This window comes from Podarcis pityusensis (genome assembly GCF_964106645.2).
Source record: "Podarcis pityusensis genome assembly, chromosome: 13".
NCBI classification, from domain to species: domain Eukaryota; kingdom Metazoa; phylum Chordata; class Lepidosauria; order Squamata; family Lacertidae; genus Podarcis; species Podarcis pityusensis.
The window spans coordinates 15,446,652-15,472,463 of record NC_138038.1 but is presented as its reverse complement, the minus strand read 5'-3'; the positions used below and the strand labels follow the sequence as shown (position 1 = coordinate 15,472,463).

The 25,812-nt window shown below is 45.1% G+C and overlaps 1 protein-coding gene and 1 pseudogene across 2 annotated transcripts in view; both read right to left on the bottom strand.

Moving 5' to 3' along the window:
* The window catches only part of ZNF385C (zinc finger protein 385C), a 159,780-nt gene extending 155,181 nt beyond the window's left edge, over positions 1-4,599 (bottom strand). Inside the window, exon 1 of the mRNA XM_080976819.1 lies at positions 4,473-4,599. The gene's annotated coding sequence lies outside the window, so the exon portion shown is untranslated. The remainder of the gene's footprint in view (positions 1-4,472) is intronic.
* An 11,727-nt stretch (positions 4,600-16,326) lies between these two features.
* On the bottom strand, positions 16,327-25,638 carry LOC308460584 (small ribosomal subunit protein uS12 pseudogene; annotated as a pseudogene). Its single transcript, XR_013991506.1, has 3 exons — positions 24,990-25,638; positions 24,092-24,193; positions 16,327-16,763 (listed from the first exon to the last, which is right to left on the bottom strand). The product of XR_013991506.1 is annotated as a small ribosomal subunit protein uS12 pseudogene (transcript).
* Between the last annotated feature and the right edge of the window lie 174 nt (positions 25,639-25,812).

Sequence of the window (25,812 nt, the reverse complement as noted above, 5' to 3'; positions counted from 1 at the left end):
AACAGAGTTAGCTAACCCCATTTTAAAGTCAGCAAAGCAATCAATACACATTACTACCCTATGTCCACAGTCTGAAATTATCTATGTGGCTGAAAGGGGAGTCTATTAGGGCTCCACGAGACCCTTGCCTGAAATCTTGGAGAGCCACTGACAGCCAAAACAGGCTGGCCCAACTCATAATAAGGCAACTTCCTATGTTCCTAAATGTCATCCGTGGTTTCAAATAATAACAAAATCAATCTGGTACAAGCGGCAATTAACGCTCCCACCCACCCATCCCTTTTGTCAAAACTACTTGCCATACAGCTGGAAACTTTACACACGGACTTGGTGATGCAAGAAACACAACAAAATCGTAACTACACCTACTAGCTATAGACCTTCAGTTGCTTTTTATAATGATGTTTGGTTTTCCATTAAGGAACCACAATTGGTCTGTATTTTTTAAAAGCCGATTGTGATTGTGTTTGCATGTACTGTAGTAACTTTTTTCAACAGAACGTCTGGAGCTGAAAAAATTACTAGTGGTGGTCAAACCTTTTATTCTTTAAGACTTGGTTTTTACGGATAATTTTATTTGTTGCTGTACAAGATGTAAAAGGGAAAAAACCAACCACAGACTGATGTCAGATAAATGGATTCAAAGGACAAGAAATAAGCTATCTGTTGGGATATTCAGGTTTTTAAAATATATATTCTGGGGCCCCCCAATGATTAATGCTGTTTTAGCAACAAATCAAAATATTAAATACCAATACATCAAAATCTGGATCTGGCATGCTCATACAAATATTATTGACTTAACAATAATAAACAAAAATTAAGAAGTTGGGGTGCGTTGTTGCTTTTTATTTCAACATTGAATTTCAGGGGGGAATCTGAAATTGCTTTTAAAAACACACACACACAAACATTCCAAAATAACACACACACACACACACACACACAAATGCCCCACTGAATTTGTATGAAAGCTTCTTACAGTTCTAGCACAGAAATCCCATTTTTCTCAGTAACGTAAACTGCACAGCTTTGGTCAGTACTGAGGTTTGCAAGGGGGCCTGTTTGAGTACATTCCACCCCCAACTAAGGTACCTGCAGTTATAACTACACTTGGGCTCAGGTTACACATTTGCAGAAATACAAAATACAAAAAAAAATGAGATGTGCTGACTACTGAAGCACTAAATATCTCATACGCACACTACACATCCAAACAACAGACAACTGTATTTTGTATTGGGAAAGTGAGACACACAAGCCTTATTCAAACCCAAAAAAATCCATCACATTTTTTGAGGAATTGTTCCATTTCTTGTTCAGCAGCTTGTTGTAATTTAAAAAACAAACAAACACTGGATCTAAGAAAGTGTTTGGATGTTTACTATCCCTTCCTTTTTCTTGTCTGATTTGTTGTGACAAAAGAGACCATTAGAATTATTATTATTAATTATTATTATTATTTTATTTAGACCCCTCCCATCTGGCTGGGTTGCCGGAAGAAGATCCTGCCCTGTTAACATCCCTTGGTGTAAATTGTCCAAAACTCACATATGGGAGCACCCCAAAATGTTTGCCATGCAGCAGCTGGTTTGGGGTGCTTTAATGTCCAGTAAAGTGACAAGTTTGCAAAAACCTGTGATTGCAAGGTACTCTTGAAGCAAACAGGACTATATCCTCCTACGATTCCTAACCAAGGACAAGCTCCTTTGGAAGGTTAATAAAAGTGTCAAAGCTTCACTGTGAACAATCTATCTGTACCAGAACCGTTATTGTACAATTAACAATCACCCTACTGGTGCCCTTGAGAGAGGGAGGTATCATTGTCCCATCTTCTTTTTTAATAGGATTATGGGTAGTGGAGAATTCCCAACCACAGGATGTGACCCAAATAAAGAGAACACATCGAGAATGGAAGCAAAGTTTTTGTTAGACTGATAGATTCAAACAAACACACAAAAACTATTTGCAAACTATTGGGTTGATGCAAAATGGTTGGTCTTGAGTTAGCTCCAAAGTTCAAATGATGCAGTGTGGCTCAGCTAGTAATTTAAACTGGATTAATTTTTGTTGAGGTGTGGGGCTGTAAACTGCCCAGCAATGGACACTTCCCCACATAGCTGTTATGCAGAACTCAGCCCATAAGCCCAATAAGAAGCTGTATGAGGAAGAGTTGTGTCTAACTTGAAAGTTTATATGGTGTTAACCAACTACTTTCGTTGTCCAATTTCACCGGACTACAGTGTGGAAATGACTGAAGTGAGAAAGAATTCGTCATCAACCTAGAGAAGAATTCTGTCCGGTGCCTAATTAATTCTTTACTATGCGTATTTCAAAGTTAGCACAAGCCTACTGTAAAAAAATAATATATATATTATGCTGGGTTTGGCCACTTAAAGAGCTCTGTAATGATCACACTGAAACACTATTAAAACTTCTTCCACCGTTGTAAACGATTTTGAGCCTTTTCAGTTAAACGATTCACAAGGTGGTCTGCTTGGCTAAGATATGTAAGGAAATATATATTATTAATCCAGCTTCTGCTGACACACAGGGTCTTTTAGATACACAAAAAATGTTGACTTAAGGGTGCAAACCCAATCCCATTTTTTCTGCATCGAGTTCACTCCCATCACTTAATTTGAGAAGCGGTGTACACATCAATCCTGCTGTTTCTAATAAAATGCTGCATTTTTGTGCATTCCCGCCCCCCAACCAGCTTCCATCCAAATGGAGACAAACAACTTGCATTTTAAGCTGGTAATACAAACACATCCTAAAAGTTCTGTGCAGCTGCTGAGACTTGAGTAACTCAAAAAGGTTGTGTTGTGTGTATATCTACAGCAAAAGAAAGTAGGGCAATTTGCTTATCTTTCCCATTGCTGAACTGCTTGCGTAGCTCAAAAGACCGCACAGTCGTATGTGAGGCGTTATCCGCCTTTTCCGTTGCCTGACTGAGAGATCCGTTATGTCAAAAGCTTGCATCCTCTTGCACCAAGCATCAACTAGAGACAGAGGAAGAATTTTGTTTGCAAAAGCATGCAAGCTTGCAGCTTACACAGCTCACCTTGTCCGGCGGTGTTGGTTCTGATGCAGTGATGCAGTCTTCATACCCTGGGCCACTAACTAGGTTTCCAATAATCAGAAGCTTACAATGAAGAATGAGAAACCAAGTTTCAGACACCTAACATTCACTAAAAACGGTATTGTAAGGAGTAGCAACAAATGAGGACTATCTCCTCTGTGCTTTTGAACATGTCCTTCCATTTGGTCATAAGTCATGCAGTTCATAGTCCCATGGTTTGTATCTGAAATCCCTTGAAACCACAGTCAAGTTTAAAAAAAAAAAAAGTGTCCCAATACAGAGTTTTCCTACAAAATGACCATTCTTGGGTCACCGACTACCCTTCTTCTGCAAAGGACATTTCACCTCCTGAAACATGATTTTTGGTTCCTATTAAATAAAGCATCTTTACACGACTGCTGGCCAGCAGCACACTAACACCTTGTTCACAAAACATAAAAAAATTTACAGGAAAATCAACACCAGTTGGGGGGGGGGCAACCCCACCACATCCAGACTCCTGAGAGGGATAGAGAAGGGTTTTCCAAAAGTTCCCTTTGCTTCTCTCTTACAGAAATCGGATCACTTGGAGAGATAAAACCAGGTGAGAGCAGGTATAGATGGAACAGAGGGACAGAAGGAGAAATAGGCAAGAAAGTGAATTGCAATGGGGGGGGGGGGAGATCAAGGAGAGAAATAGAGGTGGAAAACATGAAGGGAGGGGGGAGGAATTAGGAAGGGAAGGTGGAAAGTGGAATACAGGCAAAGACAAACAGACTCCTTCGAAGCTTAAAGTATCTGTTTGCAAAGAATCTGTAATCCAATATCTGCTGAGATGATATTCCCAAAACTACTAAAACGGTTTCAGGATTATTTAAATTGAGATTTTTAAAGTTAAATTTAAAACTACTTAATGGTGACTACCGAGTCTTTCCATTACCCACGTTTTATGGATTTCCCCCTCCCTTTCTTCTATGAATTTTATTGTCGAAATTATGCCAATAAAGGCTGAATGAATGACAGACAGAGGAAATGAATGGAAGGGACTGACAGGTAGGAGCAGCGACTGGCAGGAGATGCAAGGCTCTGACGGAGGGCAGGTGGGTGGGTTAAGATGGGCTTGCCCTCCTTCCCTCTTTCGAAAGCGTTTCCCCGGTGCGTGGGGCACGCAGAAGTCTCCTGCGTGCTCCTAAAGCCCACTTTTTTTCTCTCCCCCACGCACACCTGCCCATGAGTTAACGGAGCAGCAAAGACCGGTTCCGCCTCCTTCGCCTTTTGCACAGCCAAACGCGATTCTCCGGAGAGGGGGAGAATCCCCTGCAAGCGCCTAGATGCACACACCTCTTTATACCGCCCACCCCCCCTTCTCCCCCTACCCCACGCACCCAGCCCCCCACATGCAGTTTACCTGGCCAGCTGCTGCTCAGCCGGGCATGGCTTGCAACATCTTCTCCTCCTCGCGGGCAGCTAGCAGGTAGCAGCAAGCAGCGGCGCAGCGCCCGCTCTAGGGCAGAGTGCGCGTGCCAACGCCGCGCGCCAGCCTCCCCGGACCCTTGGGGACGCGCACGCGCGCCATCCCGGGCTCGTGGGGGGGCGTAGCTGCCGGCCGCTCCCCCGGCTCGCGCTGCGGTGGGGGGAGAGCCGTGACCCGGGCGAGCGGGCCAAGCACGACAGCTGCACCAATTAGCGCCCAAGGGGGGGAAACGTTTTGCATTGCTGGCTCCTTGGGGGGAGGGAGAGGGGGGGGGCATCACCCGCCTGCCTTTAAGGAGCCGGGAGTGTTTGCTTGCTTGTTTAGCCTAATCACCCCGGGGGGATCACCCAAAATAAATAGCAGGGGAACCAAACCAGGGCTGGAGCCAAGATTTTTCGCAAAGGACAAAACATTGGAAACAACTTCTAGGGGCCAAAGTCCCTTCGCCCCCCCCCCCGCCCATAAAATATTTGAGAGCCCCCTCCCCAAGCTGATGGGCATTGCCATTCAAATGGTGTGCATGGGCCGTGTCATGTGATTGATTACGCAGCACTGGGCTTACCTGCCAGCCTACCCCAAAATTTTATTCAGGTTGGCACCCTTGGGGCAAGATGGGCCCCCTGTCTCCCCACGCCCCCATGTGCTGCAGCTTACTTTGACAGCTGGAACCCAGGAGGTGCACTGGAGGGGAGGACCACCAAGGGCATGCGGGTGGGTTCGGTGTGCAGGGCCGGCCCACGCAGGAGACAAGGTGAGGCGACGGCCTTGGGCAGCAAGATACACAGGGGCGGCGGATTTTGGCCTCCGAGGAATGCCTCCTGTGCTGCCACAGCGGCAGCGATGGCTGTGGCATGTTGCTTGGAAGCCAGACCTGCCACCAGTTCAGCAGCCATCCCCCAGTACTCACCCCCAACAGCCTCTTGGCAAATGGGACGCGTTGCTGATCTCCTCCTAGGGAAGAAATGGCGGGGGCTGTCCTCTGAGATGATTCAGAGCTTCTCCCATCCCACAACATCAGCCTTGATTCCCACTTCATCTGTCAGGTAAGGTTTACTTGATTCTCCCTGATGTAGATCTTCACCTGCCCCTTCTTCTCTGGTGGTGGGAGAGAGGGGCAACATTTTGTGGTCACCTCAGGTGCCAAAATGTCTTGGACCAGACATGCGTGCGTGTGTGTGTGTGTGTGTGAGAGAGAGAGAGAGAGAGAGAGGGACAGGGCCAGCTCACTCAAATACCTGGAGGGGACCAGCTCACTCAAATAATTTTATTGGGGTCCCTAGGAATATGCTCCTACGGACAGGGCTGACCCAAGACATTTGGGTCCTGAGGTAAGCCACAAAATGGCTTCCCACTCCCACCAGGGAAGAACAGGTGAGTGAAGATCTACATTAGGAACAAGGCGGGGAATAACGATCTACAAGGGGAACAAGGACGGGAGGAGAGCAGCAGTGCCTCCAATTCTCCAAGAGAGTCAACATTGGAGGGGAGGTCTTCTGAGGAGGTGGCAGATCAGGCCTCTTAAGAAGCATGCCGCATCCTCCATGATACATTCCTTGGAGGCCAGATCTGCTGCCCCTGTAGTTCCCACTCCCCAAGGTGTTTGCCTCACCTTGCTTCACAGGTGAGCTGGAACAGCATTTTCCGTACAAGAAATGGCAGGAAAGCTAAGGACGGAGGGCAGGGCCAGACCATGATGGTTTACCGCCTGAGATACCACAGCATATTGACCCTCACTCCACCCCCCCATACCCCATCAAGGTGCATGGCTAGCTAAGTTATTTTGGTGGCAGACATTTCTTCCCTCTCCCTGGCATAAAAATAAATAAATCCAAAAATGATAAATTAAATAACTTAACATTTTGCTGCCCTTTCAAAAAAATCTGCCTGAGGCAGCCACCTCACTTTGCCTAATGGTAGGACTGGCCCTGACAGAGGACGCAGTAAGGAGATATAAATAAACTTACGAAGGGGTGAAGCAAAGGGACGGGATTTCTTCGCTTTCTGTCATTTCCCAATGGAACTGAGAGGGTCTCACCCAACTGAAATGAGACAAAAATGTATTTGCTGTGACAAAATGTGCTTATCGGCATAGGCTTAGAACGCTTTCTAAAGACTGCAATCTGTACCTGCTTGCTTGGGGTAAAACCCCTCTGAACTCAGTGGAACTTTTTTCTGGGTAGACATGTAGGATGATAGATAGCCTGATAGGTCAATAAACACCATTGTAGTCACTGTGTTCAGTTTCTGGGGGAAACAGCATTGGGAGGGGGCTGTTAACCTGATCCTTTTTGCAGGCTTCCCAGAAGGATCTGGCTGGCCACTTTTGGCAGCAGGATACTGGGCTAAGATGGGCCTTTCTTTTTGTCTCACCCAGGAGTCAAGGCTCTTCCTTACATTCGAAAGGAGGTGGGAGCGTGTCCATTTTTTGCTCTTTGCATTGAACAGGTGAACCACAGGTCAAATTCAACAGTTGTAGCATTCCCCAAAATGAGAACACCCCAGCTTCCCCTGAAGAATTTTAGCCTGCTGTTATTCAATATTATAATTGATAATAATAAGTTAACATTGTTCGGCTCTGAATTTGTATCTGAATCATAGAGTTTGAAGGTACCTTTATAAAGTCATCCAGTCCAACTCAATTTAGGATCACGAGTGCAGGATGCAGCAGCTACAGCATCCCTTGGCAGGTGGCCCACCAGCCAGCAAAGAAGAGCTCATCAGTTCCTGAGTAGGCCATCTGTTCCACTGGCAAAACAACTCATACCGTTACAACGTTTCTCTTAACATGTAGCTGACATCTGCTTCCCAAAAGTTTCTACCCATTGGTTCTGGGGCCCTGCCTTCTGGACCACACCTCTGTGCGGCAACATCCCATCCATGTTATCTTTCAGCATTGGTGAGGACCACGCAACATATGCATTGTTGTTGTTTAGTTGTGCCCAACTCTTCGTGACCCCAGGGACCAGAAATGGTAGGATGTAACGTTGTTGTTGTTTAGTTGTTTAGTCGTGTCCGACTCTTCGTGACCCCATGGACCAGACCAAGCCAGGCACGCCTGTCTTCTACTACCTCCCGCAGTTTGGTCAAACTCATGTTAGTATCTTCAAGAACACTGTCCAACCATCTCGTCCTCTGCCATCCCCTTCTCCTTGTGCCCCCCATCTTTCCCAACATCAGGGTCTTTTCCAGGGAGTCTTCTCTTCTCATGAGGTGGCCAAAGTATTGGAGCCTCAGCTTCAGGATCTGTCCTTCCAGTGAGCACTCAGGACTGATTTCCTTAAGAATGGATAGGTTTGATCTTCTTGCAGTCCATGGGACTCTCAAGAGTCTCCTCCAGCACCATAATTGAAAAGCATCAATTCTTCGGTGATCAGCCTTCTTTATGGTCCAGCTCTCACTTCCATACATCACTACTGGGAAAACCATAGCTTTAACGATACGGACCTTTGTCGGCAAGGTGATGTCTTATGCATACGTTGTCTTTTAAGGGACAGGACGGTGTCACTGCCAGCTTCGCATCCGCATCAGGGTTGCCAGCAGATCAGCTCATCGACTTGATATGCATGTGTTCGAAAGCAAAACCTTTTATGGCAAGAAGATGAACATTATTGCCTGCTTATCACACTACTCTTAGAAGGTAACCGAATACACAGCATGGATGCTTTTGGCTGCATGTTATGTGGGGGCAGGGGAACTGAACGATGGAAAAAGTGGGTGATGAACTTTGTGAAGGGAGGGGAATAGATTTTTGAAAAGCCTGCTTTTGGAAAACTGTATCCCAGAAAAAGAACCCAGGTAAACACTTCTAGAAGGAGGCCTGAATATATCACGCAGAGTCCACTACTGACAGCTCAGGGTGGCTTGTTTAGGGGTGGAAATCCCGTACTGTTCAGCTGGAGGCGATGAAAGGCTCACATTATAACAGCTGTCCTGGACTGGGGCCACTTAATAACGTTGAACAGCATCTGTTATGAAAGCCCTTTCATGAGTGCACGGCCTTTGGAACACTTCAAAATTAAGCAAATACCTCCAGAGTTGTTTGCTGTTCACACTGACCCAACAACCACCTTTGGCAAGTCAAGTAAGCCATGTTCAGCCATCAGAAAGCTTTGACTTGGATACTATCGTTAATTTTTATTTCTTCTTTTCTAGCATTTCACACAGTTGGGAGTAACCAACAGTTTCCCCATCGAAGCGCACCACGTTTTGCAGAAATCAACCGGCACTGAAATCCAGCTACCCTACAAGGGCAGGAAAGCAATATAGATATATATACAATTATATTGCCCTTTCGTGTTCCCGGAAAGAGGGTGTTTGCTTTTTAAGTAAGGGTAAATTGGCTACTGGATGTTTTATTTAAAACTCCTTTCGCTGACTCCTTTTGCAGAGCTGCTTTATTATTAATTACTCTCCAGCATCCGAAAGTTCAAGGCTTTAAAAGCCACTGGGTGGACAGCTATAAAAACAGAAGCTCATCACACATGCCCCTCTGCCCAAGGAAACAAGCAAACTGATACTCAATCTGCACACTAGTTTTACTTATCTGATGAATAGGGGTTTTTTTAGAAGGCCGCATTCCAAGGGCTAACAGCAGATTTGAAATAATTTTTTGTTCCCCATCCCCTGCAAGTTGTAGCTCATTGGAGTCAGGGCTCCCTCTCTCCAGACCTTTGGAGAGATCCTTTCTTCAGGGCATCATGTACTGTCCCAAATAGAAATACCTCAAGGAGTTTGGTGGTCCAGCAGAGATTTGCTAGACTGCTCCGCTCATGTTTGGAATCTAATTTCCATGCAGTCAGGAAGGGAACGCCATCCACCAATGCTTTCAGTTCTTATTTTTTAATCTGCCTCCATTCTTGTGCATTTCAGCAGCTGCATGGCCAGTGGTGTGGGACGAAGAGAGTTGAAGACTAGCAATATCTGGAGGGCCACATGTTCCATATCTACCCCTGTGCTAGACTTTAGCAGGTGATAATACCTATCTCCGTGCCATGATAAGCATCACCTGATTATTCCTGCAGATCAAGCTGCTGTTAAATACACAAAAGACAGGCCATTTTTTCTTTTGGTCAGTAACCCTACTGGCTGGGAGCCCTCCATTGGGATACCAATATCTCAAGGACCGCCTCTCTCCATATGAACCTACCTAGACCCTGCGGACATCATCAGAGGCCCTTCTTTGTGTGCCCCTGCCATGAGAGGCCCGAAAGGTGGCAGCACAAGAACGTGCCTTTTCTGCAGTTGCTCCCTCTCCCCAGGGAGGCTTGTTGGGCACATTCATTATACACCTTTAGGTGCCAGGCGAAAAAATTGCTCTTTAACCAGGCCTTTGGCTGAGTAACATCCATTTTAAATGTGCTTGTGGGAAGAAGGGGCGTTATTTATTCTTTCTTTCTTTTGTATTTTGTGTTTCTATCTTGTATTTTATGCATTGAACCACCCTGGGGTCTTCAGATGAAGAGTGGCATACAAATTTGATAAATAAAATGGTAAATAAATACATCAGAGGTGTGGAACCTCAATTCCATGGACCTAGTTAGGCATGGCATGGGTCCCAGTTAGGCACACAGCCGTTTCCCCCAAACTACACTCACCAGTCCCATTCCTGATGCCATATATGGGGTGGGCAGAGATGAATCTGACAGCAAACAGGGAGCCTTAAAGTACACTCCTGGTTATTCCTTGGCAAGTGAAGCTTGCTGTCAGCACCATTCAGTTGATCAGTACTGACAGCAAACCTGCTGGGATCAAAAGCGGTGGAGTTCCTGTTGAGGAATCCTGTAGCACGGCCAATCCCTGCCCAGAGCAGGCTTGTTGTCAGTACATAGAATTGTAGAGTTGGAAGGGACACTGCCGGTCATCTGATCCAACCTCTTGCAATACAGGAATCTCAACTAAAGCACCCATGGCAGGTGGCCATCCAACCTCTGCTTAAAAACCTCCAATGTTTTACCGAAGCAGGCAATGCAAAATATCTTCCTCTGCAGGTATGGCTTGAGCTACAACCCCAAATGGAAAAAAACCCAAAAAAACTTTGGGTTACCTAACATCACCAGGTGATTGACACCCACCTGTCAAAATGGCCTGCCATCTGGAAAAGGTTTCTCATATCCATCATTACCACTCAGGCCAATTGTTATTTTGCTTTCCTCCACACCACCTGATTTAGCTCACCACTGTTGGTATATAGATCATTCAAAATCTCCCACTTACTTTCTGCAAGCAGGGCTGCACCTACCTGATCTGGAGCATGCAAGAAAGCCAGAGATGGAGAGGGGGAGCAAAGTCTGGACTGGTGAAATTCCTGTAGGAGAAGCCCTGTTGAGTTGACTCAAAGGCCCGTCTAGTCCACCATTTGTTTCCCACGATGTCCAACCAAGATGCTTCCAAGAAGCTTACAACCAGGGATGCACAGTAGTCCTCTTTCTCTATTGCCCCTCTGCAACTAGTATTCAGTCGCATCTAGACTATAAGCAGTGCAGAGAGAGAAAATCAGATACTCCATCAATTATAATATTGCCTCTTCGCCTGATGCTTCTGTCTTCCAAATGAGTCACTAGAGATGGTCAACGAACCACAAAGCTGTGCCTACCGTACTTGCTCTTGTCTCCAGGATCTCACCTGGGGGGCTTAAACCAGACTGTCCCTTCTTGGCTTGGCAGGGCTGGAGCTACAAAACCATGACATGTTAACCCAAAGTGTGTGCTCCATGGTCCCTTTTGATGTTGGCAGGTTGCCCTAGGACATTCAACACTTAGCTTGCATGCACTGGCAAGTGCAGCACATGATACAGGGAGTCAAGCTAAGCAGCATGACATTGTGCAGTAATAGAACCTAAGCAGTATATGACATTGTGTAGGATTCTTGGTTGCATTCCTCTAATTCATGTACAGCTTCCAGCTTTCCGTCTGACAGCTCAACCACAGCATATTCTGTGACGTCACCAAAAATGGTAGGATGTAACGTTGTTGTTGTTGTTTAGTTGTTTAGTCGTGTCTGACTCTTCGTGACCCCATGGACCAGAGCACGCCAGGCACTCCTGTCTTCCACTGCCTCCCGCAGTTTGGTCAAACTCGTGCTGGTAGCTTCGAGAACACTGTCCAACCATCTCATCCTCTGTCATCCCCTTCTCCTTGTGCCCTCAATCTTTCCCAACATCAGGGTCTTTTCCAGGGAGTCTTCTCTTCTCATGACGTGGCCAAAATACTGGAGCCTCAGCCTCAGGATCTGTCCTTCCAGTGAGCATTCAGGGCTGATTTCCTTAAGAATGGATAGGTTTGATCTTCTTGCAGTCCATGTAACATGTAGCTTGTACAAAAAAAAATTGTGCATAAATATGTGTGCCCCCAAATCTGTACTATATAATATCTATTGGACAACTTAAACCTTCCCCAGAATTGTTAAATGCCATTCAGCATTTTCTGCAGGTTAAGTGCTATATAGTTCACTGAACAGAGTGAAATAACGTTCAGGAAAAAAAGTGAAGAGCTTTCATTCTGCTGGCAATTATAACTAAGATAATTATTACTTTTTAAGAACTCTTCCCTAGAAACAGGGAGTGCTCCCTTGCTGGGCAATCCTGTTTTAAAAAAATAAAAATCAATGCAATGTTTTCTCCTCTATAAATAATTACAGATGCTCTAATGGATCTCATACCTTAGCTGTCAAGATGCTGATAGCAGTGCTATAGCCGACTTATTTACAGAGGGGGAGATGACAGAGCCAGTATTTTGCTGCAATCACTACTTGTATGCAGCTTTGCTCTTTCAAAGTGCTCTCCGAATGTCTTAAGCCTAGTCCGGAGCCCTATTCCTTGTTTAATAAATTCCCAGAGAAAGTGAAGTTCTCTGTGAGCGATTCTTTAACCGAAACACAACACAAAGGCAGCCTTTCTATAACATCCTTCAGTTTGCATGTCATTCTAAACCCAATATTGAAGTGTTTCGTAGACTTTAGTGGGAAGTGTTGTTTGTGAGAGGATGGCAGCAGGATAGGAAAGTCAAGTAAATTCACAGTAGTCTGCATATATGCCAGGGCTCCCCCCCCCCCCAGTTCCAGCACCTCTCAGGTGGGCACCATTGCCATTCTAAGAGAACGATGAAGGTGTTTGTGGTGAGTTCCAGCACCTCTCTTTCTATCAAAATAGCACTGGTATATGCCATACCTTTAAAGCATAGTCGAAGCACATTATTTCTCTCAAAGAATTCTGGACATTGTACTTTACCTCACACAACAGGCCCAGCTCACCCATGAGGCAAGGTGAGGTGATCGCCTCAGGCAGCAGGATCTACCGAGGCTGCAGTCCCCAGTCTCCCCCACCCCTTGTTCCTGATGTGGATCTTCCCTTGCCCCTCAGGGGCTGGCCTTGCCTCTTCAACAAACTACAGTACTCAAAATTCTTTGAGGGAAAGAATGTGTGTATGGAGCCTGTAAGTCGCCATCTGGAGTCCCATATCAGATTTGGCTACCTCGATCCCGATCAAGGAGGTTTGCTCAAAAGGACATGATGGAAGATGTCTCAGGGATCTAGGACAGTTGTCCCAGAACATGGGAGGCTTTCAGGACTGGGAAGCACAGCAGGAGCAGAGTTCATGAATAGCAAACCTGGAACTAAAGTACAGTAACAGGAAGGGGAAGTTTTTATCGTGGAAGGAAAGAGCAGCAATCCAGTCACATGGCCCTTTCAGACTGTCCCCCCCCACAACATGCCATGGACACAATAATAGTGATTAATTTATACTGGACCGTCCCCAGGCCATTCCACTCTATTAGTTGTTCTGCAGTGCTTCCCCAGTATTACTGCATTATTCCACTCTTCCACTATAGCACAACAAAAGTGGGACACAGAACGAACCAGAATGTTTGTGTCTAAAATATTGCAGGATTTCAGGCAGGCAGTTATGGGGGACGCATTGATCCAAAACGAAGCAGTATGTCCAGTCCGAAACTTTTGCCGAAACAAACAGAGCACATAGCAGGACTGTGCCTAACCACCCCAATACCGTGAACAGAAATAATAATGAATGGGCAATATACAGGAATATAGTAAAGGAAAGAGCCAGTAAACGCTCAGGACTGCAATACCTCAAGGACCGCCTCTTTCCATATGAACCTACCTGGACCCTGAGATCATCTTCTGAGGCCCTCCTTTGTGTGCCTCCTCCTCGAGAGGTCCAGAGGGTGACAACACGAGAACAGGGCCTTCTCTGCGGTGGCTCCCCGCCTGTGGAATGCTCTCCCCAGGGATGTTTGCCTGGCCCCTTCATTTAGGCACCAGGCAAAAACGTTCCTTTTTAACCAGGCCTTTGGTTAATCTGTTTGACATCCTGTACCCTTTTAAAATGTGGCTCTTGGGGGGGGGGGAGAGGTTAGTGGGTTGTTGTTTTTATTCTGATTATATATGTTGTGATCTTTTCTGTGAACTGCCCTGTGACCTCCAGGTATAAGGCAGTATATAAACTCAATAAATATAAATATAATAATAAATTATTATTATTATTATTATTATTATTATTAAGTTACTTGGGCCTATGGTTTCCCACGGTGGCATAATGGTTCAGAGCAGAGCTCCAATAGGAAGGCTGGAATTCAAGTCTCCCTGTAGGTGGTAACTCCTGGGAAAAACTGAGCTCTCAGTTCCATATTGGGCAGCAACACAGAAGCTGCATTGGGTGACTATAGAGGTAACGCTCCGCTTTGCGAATACAAACCTCGCACCAGACATGCAACAGTATGTCAAGGAGCATTGCGCCTGCTTTCCCTGACCTTTTGCCTTCTTGGCTAGAAAACAGGGTTTTCCCCCTGACCTTTTGTCTTCTCACAATTTGTTTGTTAGACATATCGCTTGGCTTGAGCATGACCGGGAACACAGACGTAATCAAGTTTCGGGGGGAACATCTGAGGGAAATACCTGCTGACACATGTATTTGCTAATGCTGGAAATGTGCTTAGATGGAAATACGTTAGGTTCAGGGTGGTTTCGCTACTGTTTCCAATTGTTGACTTCTGCTAATAAAAGGAGCCTCAGCAGAGCTAGCTGGCAGCTTGCTTGGAGCATGATTGCCAGCGTGCTTCTGCACAGCTCACCTGCATCCAACCTCCTGTCGTCTCCGTTATTCCTACAGGTGACAGTCTGGGGGTAGGCACTCTCTCGTCCCTCCCTGTGATTTTGTGAAATGATCCGAAGTCTCCAGGAGAAAGAACCACCACTCAGTAGTAATAAGCATGGAGCAGGGACGTTTCTTGCTTCTCATAAACGTGAAGGGGCTCATTCAATGAGACTGCTTGGCAGCGAGTTCAGCTCAGTCAGGAGAAAGTTCTTCACGTAAGCCATAAACGTATGGCCGTGAGTCAGCCCACGTTGCTTTAAACACTCATGCACCCGACAACGTGTCTTATTAATACAACTGCCTGGTAATAGCTAGCCATACTCAATGGCAGTCAGTTTTCTAAACAGCAGGGCAAGGTCATGGTGGTTGAGTACAGTTGCTTGGGGATATGGGAGGGAATGAGTCAGAAGAAAATGGAGGTGCAGGCAAGGTGAGAGGAGTGTGATTCAGGAGCAACTTTCCAGGGAAAGGTGGAACAATAGAAAAGTGGCTTGGTGGATTGAATAGGGGTACTGCTCCGAGCACAGGGGATGGTATATAAGCAGATGTGTGTGGGAGGAAGGCCAAGAACATGAATGCAAAGACTTAGAAGAGAGAATAAAGGCGGTGATGTAGCTTGAGGGCAATTAACTGGTAGAGGTCCCTTTCTACTTTGGGAGAAAACAGAAGCATGCTGCAAAGGCATGCTTTGGGATCATGTGCTTGCAATGGCCTCTTCCTCCTTGAAGATAGGAAGGGGATATCTACGAGCCCAGCTTTTACATTATCATTATTTCTTATTGCATGTATTAGTTGCTTTTTCACAAAAAGGGACCCAGAAGCAATACACAAAGTGAAACAAGCATGACCACCCAGTATAAAAAACCAGAGTAGAATAAAAACATAGAAAGTAGATCTATAATGTATTTAAGAAAGGAGTTCTAACCAGGGCTTTTTTTTTTCCAGCCAGAACTCACTGGAACTCAGTTCTAGCACCTCTCAGGTGGGTGCCATTGCCATTCTAAGAGAACAAGGGAGGCTTTCGTGGTGAGTTCCGGCACCTCTTTTTCTAGAAAAATAACACTGGTCCAAACTAAAAATATGAGGGTGGGGAGAGGCCACAAATGCACCTAATAGCTCCAGATAAAGGATCAAAAGCTTGGGAAATGTTTTTGCCTCATGCCTGAAAACCAATAATGATGCTGGCATGCCTTTCTGGCACAAGCATGTATCAACTACTGAACAAACACTGTTCTTGTGTTACCACCCTCTGCACCTCTCTCAGAGGGGGCACATAGAAAAGGAGCTCAGATTATGAATGCAGAGTCGAGGTTGGTTCATGTGGAAGAGGTATTTCCTTGAGGTATTGGCATCCTGAGCCCACATAAGGCTTCCTAGCTCAAAATCAGCACTTTGAATTAGGCCTGAAAACTAGCTGGTAGCCAGTTTAATCGTGCCAGAAAATATTTTATGTGCTTGGTCAACTATATGGCCTTTGAATTCTGCATCAGCTACATGTTCCAAACTGTCTTCAAAGCCAGCCCCACATATAACACATGGCAGCAATCTAGCACAGGCGTTGTCAGAGTGAAAACAACAAAAGTTAGAAATATGAATATGGTTAGAGTTGTTTTTTTGTTTTTGTTTTTGTAATTGTCAAATTTCAAGTTTTATTATAGCTGAATGCAGCATAACAGATATTATGATCTTGGTCTCTCTTTCTTGGCTTTTTACAATGCTAACAGAGAAACATTGGCTACTTTATCAATGTCACCAAGCCTTTTTCAACCAAACCCAGCAACCAGGATTTCATCGTTCTCCTCAGTGAAGTTCAGACAACCATCATTAGGAACAGAGGATGTTATTTTCTTTTCATTCTCGATAAGCTGAATTCGGACACACTACCTGATGGCAGAATTTGGCTGCTTGGCTTCAACACCAACTTTTTCCAGGACAATTCCTTTGGCATGGGAAGCTCCCCCAAAAGGGTTGGCTTTCAAAGCAGTACCCAATGGGCCTTCTTGCATTGTTTGTCATGTTGTTTCTGACCGTGCAGCTTCCTGGCTGTCCGAAGCCCAAGGCACTTGCCCATTTTCCTCCAGCTGCTGCTGCCAGCTCACTTGAGGGAACCCGAGATCTGCAACATGTTTAGTTGTTACACTTGACACAGGCTACCCTAACTGGGCCCTAAAGATCTAGACTTAGACAAAGAGGTTGCCTTATATTGAGGTGCTAGGGAACCAGGCAAAATGCAGTGGAGGTTTAAGCACATTGAGGGGAAATGCTCAAATGCAAATGACTAGGGTTTGGATTAACAAAAAAGCTCAGAGACAGATTAGGGAAATGAGAAAGACAGAAATAGGAAGGAGGAAGGAGGTGCTAATAATTACCAGTCCAGAAGAAGGGAGAGTAAAAACAAGCAGTTTCCTGAGTTTCAATTTGACCCATGTAGCGGTCTTGGAGGTTATGAGAGCAAAGGCTAGGCATGAAATGTGGGGTGTGAGTGTCTGATAACAAGATACTTGCATTTTTTAAAATGCATGAACATTCAGGAAAGGGGCTCCCATCTTCAAGTGATGATTATAGGGCATCCTTCATTGGGCAGACTTCATTGGTCACACTTCAGCTAAGTCCAATCACCCCTGGGTACTGCGGAAAGTTCAAAAATAGATACAAGCTCCCTTTTGGGGTAACCCAGACTTGTGCTTTCCACATGAAGTTTCAACCGAAGAATAACAAGCACGGATAAGAAGTAGGGAATGGAGGCAAGGGTATGGATCTAGATAAGCTGCAGAAGAGTTTGGCTCCTGCAGACATCAACAAGGTCAGAGCAGTGTGGAGTATACTTCTGGAGGATTCCAGAACAGCTTAAAGAAGTGGAACAGTCCTCCAAGTGGAAAACTGAACAAAACAGGACTGAGAGCGCAGTTGTAGAAAGCAAGCTTCCTGAACTTAATCAGGCTTTTGCACTTAAGTTATCCCGTCTCGCTGTGCACATGCGTTATTGTGGGGAAAAAATTTCGGTACAGTTGCTACTATGGAGAGTAGATTTTGCAGGAACCACTAGGGCTTCCCATAGAACAATACTTCGCTGCGACCAGTGTAGCTTTCTCTGATTCCCTTGCAAATACAGCCACAAATTGCTCAAAGCAAAGCCGAAATAAGCACTTAGTTAGAACCATAGAATTATAGAGTTGGAAGAAACTCAGGGGATCATTTAGTTCAACCCCCTGCAATGTACGAATCTCAACTGAAGCATCCATTACAGATGACCATCCAACCTCTGCTTAAAAACCTCCAATGAAGGAGAGTCCCCTACTTTCCAAGGGAGCCTGTTCCACTGTCAAACAGCTCTTACAGCCAGAAAGTTCTTCCTGATGTTTAGTTGGAATCTCCTTTCTTGTAACTTGAATCCATTGGTTCAGGTCCTACCCATTGCTCTAGCTCCTGGGACATATGCACAGTTCCAGTTGAACTGAACTGTTAGCACCAGTCCTCAGCAGCCGAGCACCACTTCCTGAATTTCAGAGTCAGAAGACATGGCAATCAATTACATACCGCCTGTAGAAAGAGCACTGCAAGAATAATTAACGGACAAAGATGCAAAATGGGGTAAAATGGTAGGGCTCAGGAGTTTACTCGCAAAGACATTTGTAGGTAGGTAGGTTAAACCACAGAACCTAGGACTTTCTGATCAGAAGGACGGAGGTTCGAATCCCCGCAACGGGGTGATCTCCCATTGCTCGGTCCCTGCTCCTGCCAACCTAGCAGTTCGAAAGCACGTCAAAAAGCAAGTAGATAAATAGGTACCGCTCTGGCGGGAAGGTAAACGGCATTTCCGTGCGCTGCTCTGTTTTGCCAGAAGCGGCTTAGTCATGCTGGCCACATGACCCGGAAGCTGTACGCCGGCTCCCTCGGCCAATAAAACGAGATGAGCATAGCAACCCCAGAGTCGGTCACGACTGGACCTAATGGTCAGGGGTCCCTTTACCTTTTTACCTAGGTACAGACAGTGTCTAACTGTTTCAGTCCTGCTTCAGACAGTAGCTGGCACACCTGCTTTGAAAGATCTATTTGTGAATGAGCGCCCAACCTGCCGTTTCAAATGCCAAGAGTACAAAAAGCAGGATCGTGTCCCTATATTTTTTTAAAAAATAAAAAATCATGATATTTAACTTTGCCATATTCCCAAATTAATCACACGCAGTGGTTGATGAAGACAGCTAAAAACCAATTACAAAGACTGACCCAGAATTCAAGCTTTATTTAGAAGCTGAATAACCGTTGATACGGATTTAGATCTTGATAATGGCAAAAGAATTAAGGGCATACTTTACGGCAATGGGTAATGCCTCTTCAGCCATGCCACTTGTGATAATCAGAACTCTAATTTTGCCTCTAGGTTGCTTCACATGTGATTTTTTTAAAAAAACTGAACACCTAAAAATGTTACTTTTAAAATACTTTATAACTTTCTATAGAAAGATAGGCATACATATATGTGTGTGTGTGTGTGTGTGTGTGTGTGTGTGTGTGTGTGCATTTTGTGTGTCTGTGTGAAAATGAAGGGGAATACATATTTATAAATAAAGATATTTTATAAGCATTAACTTAGAAAGAAGATAAACATGTATTTGTCAAGCACTGTTGTCTGAAACTGCAAACAGAATAAGTGCCATTTTCATTTTGGCTATGTGTTTTTGTTAATAATAATAAAGTTTGTATCCAAATTTGTTTCCCTTGTTTTTCCTTGCCAGTTTTCCATACTGTTCTATGCTTGAAATGTATCAATTAATTACAAGTATTTTTTTGTTGGAAAAAAGTGAAAACGTTAAGTGCGCATGTGATAAATATTTCCTTGCAGACACATGAATCATACACATATGTAAATCATGAGGCCAGGACTGGCCTGCCAAATGTACCCCTGGTGCTAAACATATGTATGCCACAGCATAATGTAAGAGTTAGTTCTTATACTCTTTTTCTCCAAACAGTATATTCAGGATGGCTTCATCTTATTAGATGTGTCATTCCCAATGTCCAATAAAGCATGTGTCCAACACACACAGGCTTAAATACTAGCTTAGCAACAGTAGCTCGTGCCACCTGGCACACACGTAATTATTTGCAGCTGTTAATTTTATTGTTTAAGGAAATCCCTGCCAAGATAAGGCTGTTAGGCTGTGTGTGTCTTTCTTTCTTTAATTAGGTTCCAGTTTGGTGTGTAGATTAAGAGGTTATGGGACACCAGTTGGAAATGTGGCAGCATGAACAAAAGCAGAACTTGGTGCTAAAGATCCCAAATCCCACCAAAATGGTGCCATTCGTTCTTCCAGAAGACAGCTTTCTCCAGAAACTGTCCTGCTTTGACACACTGCATCAGCATGCTGGAGACTCACAAGTGAGGAAATAGGCACATATATCATTATGAAAGGGATGGAGGCAGCCTTGCTGCTTCGTAAATAGACCCGCTGCTGTTCCAGGGAAAGCTTTTAAGAGAGAGAGAGAGGAAAATGATGCAGTTTTTCATTGTGGTGGAATGGGGAAGACCCAACTATGGAAGGCATCTGGTGCCTGTGACATCAGTTTTGCAGTTTTAAAAATGTCTTCTATAAAAGGGGAGGAGAGAGGACTAATGCATGAGAGAAAGTGCAAGACTGAGAGCTGAACAGCGTAAAATTCCCAGACATGTACACAATGCAATTCCTGGTGTCCACAATGGAGCAATGATAATTTATATTGCATTTTTAGTCTCTTAATCACATTAAATATTATGAAGAAGTAGGTACATTAAGTGAATTCACATTGGATATGGATGACGTGTTGTGAACAATGTACAAAACATCCACACTCGGTGTGCATAGAAAGCACTTGAAAACTCTGTGTGCACACAGCCTAAGTCTGTCATACAGCTTACGTAGTCAAGCCCCATCCCACTGGTTCAAAACCTGCCCTAACTTCTCTTCTTATATTACGTCTGACTTCACCCTAGTAGGTCAGTTGTGCCAACTCCTGCATCAATTGTGGATACTCCCATTTAGCATGGGAGGAAAACAGTAACAGTCACGCAAACCCACCCACGCCTGCTGCAAGTCCCCATGATGTCAAAGAGCAGGCCAGCAGTAAATCACACTGAGCAAGTTGGAGTTAACTCTTCATAAGCAAAGCTAGGATCTGCACTGGACTGTCAGGCCTAATGAGCACAGCAACTCTCCTCTGGCAGGTCTTGCCCCCATGAAGCAGTTGTAGAGACTCCCCACAGCTGCCTATGTCCCCTCCTCTCCAGGGTTTCCCCCCAATTCTTTGGAGACTGTGCCTGCATGAAGCTAAATTCTCCTCCACCCTCTTCATGCCTCTCCTGGTACTGGAGGAGCAACGGGGAGAGAGCTTGTTGTGGCAGCAGAAGGAGACACCCCTGACTCTTCAACAGCCTGACTCCCCTCTGCCTCTTGAAGTCCATCATCTCCAGCTTCAGCTTCTGCCTCTGAGTATAGACTTCTCTCTGCCACAGGAAAAGTTAGCACATATAGTGGTACCTCAGGTTACATACGCTAACCCAGAAATAGAGCCAGGGCTTTCTCAGCCGCGGCTCCAATCTGGTGGAACGCTCTGTCACAAGAGACTAGGGCCCTGCGGGACCTGACATCTTTCCGCAGGGCCTGCAAGACAGAGCTGTTCCACCAGGCCTTTGGTCAGGGCGCAGCCTGACCCCCTCCTCTGGCAATCTGCACAGAATTTTGCTTAATGGTTGCCATCAATTTGATTTTAATTAATTTTATAATGAATGTTTTTAGAATGTTGGATTATTTTGATTGTTGTTAGCCGCCCTGAGCCCAGCTTCGGCTGGGGAGGGCGGGATATAAATAAAAATTTATTATTATTAATTATTATTATTATTATTATTATTATTATTAAATAGTACCTTGGGTTAAGAACTTTGCTTCAGGATGAGAACAGAAGTCGTGCTCCGGCGGCACGGCAGTGGCAGGAGGCCCCATTAGCTAAAGTGGTATCTCAGGTTAAGAACAGTTTCATGTTAAGAACAGACCTCCAGAACAAATTAAGTACTTAACCCAACGTACCACTGTATACTATGTAAAGGAAAGAAATTTTGCTGTCTTCCCCTTTCCTCCCCTCTCTCTTCCTACTTCTCTTTCCCCTCAACCCTATATTGCCTATAACAGTAATGCCTCACTCTGAATATGACTTAACTACAGTCGTACCTTGGATCCCAACGCCTTGGCTCCCGAACAAATCAGCTCCTGAACAATCAAAACCCAGAAGTGAGTGTTTCGGTTTTTTAATGATTTTCGGAAGCCGAACATCTGGCGCAGCTTCCGATTGGCCTCAGGATGTTCCTGCAGCCAATCGGAAACCGTGCTTTGGTTTCAGAATGTTTTGGAAGTCAAACGGACTTCCGGGACAGATTCCGTTTGACTTCCAAGGTACGACTGTAGTTTGAATGACTCTGACTTGAAATCAGGCTCTGTGTTCTATTGTTACTCAATAAAATCTTTAATAAAAACTAATATAATAATATAATATAATAATATTTTTTTTAAATGACAGGATGTACCCTGCTATCTAGCTCTTGCATACTTAGAGCTCACAAAGGACAATTTTGCTGTTGGGAAAGAGCACTTTGCACAGATTGACCTCACAACACACATGGGAACAGTTCTAATCCTTCTCTCCCTGGAATCCTAATAGTTTCTGTGCCTTGAGCCTCCAGACTCAAGTGCCTAACACCAAACTGCATTTCAACAAGTGGTGTGCCACTCCTATGGAGCGCTGCATGTTTCATCGCTGCAGATTTCAGCACATTTTCACACCACTCCTCTGCCATAGCTGAAGTTGTAGCCTTGCAAGACCAAAGCACTATTGCCCATTTGGAGGGTGGACAACAAAAATTTAATGGGCCTGAGGGACAGCTTAACAGTTTGTCAAAGAGTCCGGATAAGCACATCCTTTGGTTAGGTAAACTACAGGTGTTATGTTGCCATGGTAACTGGATGTTTAGACCATTGCTTCTCAAATAGAGGGCCATTTGGGGGAATGTTCTGTGTAGAAAGGGGAAAAACAACAACTATTCACAGAAGAGGCCACACCTTCCCCACGCCCAGATAAGGATGAAGAAATCCTGGTGTCTGCTGCCTGCAGAAAAGTGATGCAGTTTGTGATTAGATATGGAGATAGGCGCAGGGAAAGCGACTGAGCTAGAACTCTGTAAGTGTCTTCAGGTACTAGCTGTTTCCCCGGAGATCTGATGCAGGAGCAATGGACTTTGGCTGTCTTTTTGGAGTATTTAAAGCTTTGTGTCCACCCAGTGCTATTTTTCTAGAAAAAGAGGTGCCAGAACTCACCATGAACGCCTCCCTCGTTCTCTTAGAATGGCAATGGCGCCCACCTGAGAGGTGCTGGAACTGAGTTCTGGCGAGTTCCAGCTGGGGGAAAAAGACCTGAGTCTGCCTATGTTCAAACTGTGTGTTTGCCAATAAATTGACTACTACAAAACACCGAAAAGCCTCCACTTGCTGTTTTTGAAAGGAAACCAAACACGGGGTAAGCAAGCACCATAGGAGCCAACTCCCCAATAAAATATTTGAGATGGCCGCCCCCCAAAGTTGGTGGGTGTTGCCATTCAAATGGTTTGCTTGCACCATGACTTGTGATGGATTATTCAGGGTAGGGCTTACCTGCCCCCCCCATATTTGATTGAAGTTGGCACCCCTGGCAAGGCCTGCCATTGCTCAGAAAAGAATAGCGAGCCCAACAGTTTTAACTTCTTGATTACTCAAAGAAAGAAAAAAACACCAAACCCAAAAACACACACACAAAAACCACACCTTGTGAAGCAGCTATTGTACCTGCTTGTCAATAGTCTCTGGAGATTTGGTATATAGCTAAAAATGCAGCCCTGTGCCTTTGACAGCAGCCTGACACATACAAATGAAGCCAATAAATGTTTTCCCCATCACTTTCCCACCCGCTGCCAGAAAAAAAGCTTAGCTGTGTCTTTTTCTCTTCCCAATGAAATCTCCCACCAGGCAGCGATCCATTCCCTTTGGTCTCTCTTCCCTCTAGCACTGGGTGCCTGGACATTGCCAAGGAGCTAATGTCAGCTGCTCTCGCTGCCACTAAGCCTCTAATTGCTCATTGAGTCATATGCTTCAGTGAAAGTGAACGTTGTCGGGGACTTAATGACCTCTGCAATTTCCGTGGAGATCGGAAAGCAATATAAACTCATCACGACCAGATTAACCAGAGGGGAAGCTGGGGACACCCGCGTGTTCAAGGCAGCAGGTAAGGGAGACAGCACCCCCCCCCAATCGCGTTTAGCGGACTCAATAAGCGCCACCAAACAGCTTGTCTGTAGCAGTGCCGTAATCACAGCTCTGAAGCAGATGCATTGGTAACTATTGTGCAAAGGGGCAGTCGATCGATACCTGGATGAGAAAAACTCACTTCAGTATGCCACACGGCGTCTGGCGTAAAGGACTGCGGGAACTTCATCTTTCATTCGAGATGGTGATGGTTAAGAAATCAGTCATAAACTGGGCCGTTACCCTGTTAGAGGTAATGGTTAGTCAATTAATTGTACGTAGAACTTCACTATATTACCCGGTTAAATCTCCATAGATCTGCACATGAATCATAGTTTTGAAGGGGTAAAATGATTCTTTTACCATCTTTTTTCTTTTGCTTTTTTTTGGGGGGGGGGGTATTTTATATTCTTTATTGAAAAATAAAAAAGTACAACATTACAAGTCCACAGAGCAAGATAGGGACATCTCTTACCAAACCCTCCAACCTTTCTCTGATGAAAATAGGGATGGCCTATTGAGGAAAAGGGACACGGGTGGCGCTGTGGGTTAAACCACAGAGCCTAGGGCTTGCCGATCAGAAGGGGATTCGGCGTCGCGGGGATTCGGCGGTTCAAATCCCCGTGATGGGGTGAGCTCCCGTTGCTCGGTCCCTGCTCCTGCCAACCTAGCAGTTCGAAAGCACATCAAAGTGCAAGTAGATAAATAGGTACCGCTCCGGCGGGAAGGTAAACGGCGTTTCTGTGTGCTGCTCTGGTTCTCCAGAAGCGGCTTAGTCATGCTGGCCACATGACCCGGAAACTGTACGCTGGCTCCCTCGGCCAATAAAGCAAGATGAGCGCCACAACCTCAGAGTCGGTCACGACTGGAACTAATGGTCAGGGGTCCCTTTACCTTTACTTTTATTGAGGAAAAGCAGGACATTACAGTATCAAACCAGAAAACGGGACAACTTATGTAAATCTGGGACTGTCCCTGGAAAATAGGGACCCTTGGCGGGTCTGCACTCACATTCTTTCTCCTGGGTTAAGTGTTTTTACCTGGAAAACGCCGCTTGAAGTTAGAGCTTTCCGAGAAAGTCACCAAATGGCTGCTATCTACTAAGGGCATTTTGCTTTAGCGGTCCAGCAATGGAGATACATATATTTCCCCCTGAATACTGAATGGCTGTGTGATTTTAATTATGTTCCTTCTTTACCCAACAGAGTTCCACAGATGGTGGAAGCCACCGAGAACTTGTCTTTCTGACATTATATTTGCAACCACCCAAGACACACTCATCAGCTGACCACAGCTGATGGTTCTGAGGGGAAGAGTTGAACTTGGAGGCTGTTGTTGCTATGGGCATCAAGGCTCTGAATGAGCAAACCTTCAAATCCACAATTACTCACCCACACGTTGGAGACAAACCAATTGCTTCCGCTAACCCTGTGGTTTGTGTGGGTGTTTGTTTTCATGAAAGCGCAAGTCGTCTAGCTGCTTTTGCCATCCCCAAAGCACAGTTTCCCAAGGCATGTGATTTGTAAGGCAGTTACTTACACTAGCGTAGGATTTGATATAGATGCCTAGTGTATACTAGGATTGTTTATCTATACACTGATCACTGTACATGATCCACTGCTGAGTAACACAAAAGAAAGACACCTGGGGAACTTCCAACCTAAGCTTTGATGGAAGCAGAAGTAAGAAGAGGCAAAACTGACACAGGGTAAGTGTGATCAAATGCAGTTTGTGTGTACTTAGGCCTTGTTGTTGGGGATGAGTTAAGTAGTTACACACTAAAGCTTGCTTTTCATTGAGGCGGGAAATCCTTGTTGAGGCTGTGCCATTTCACACTGGGTTGTAGCTTGCCTAGATGGTACC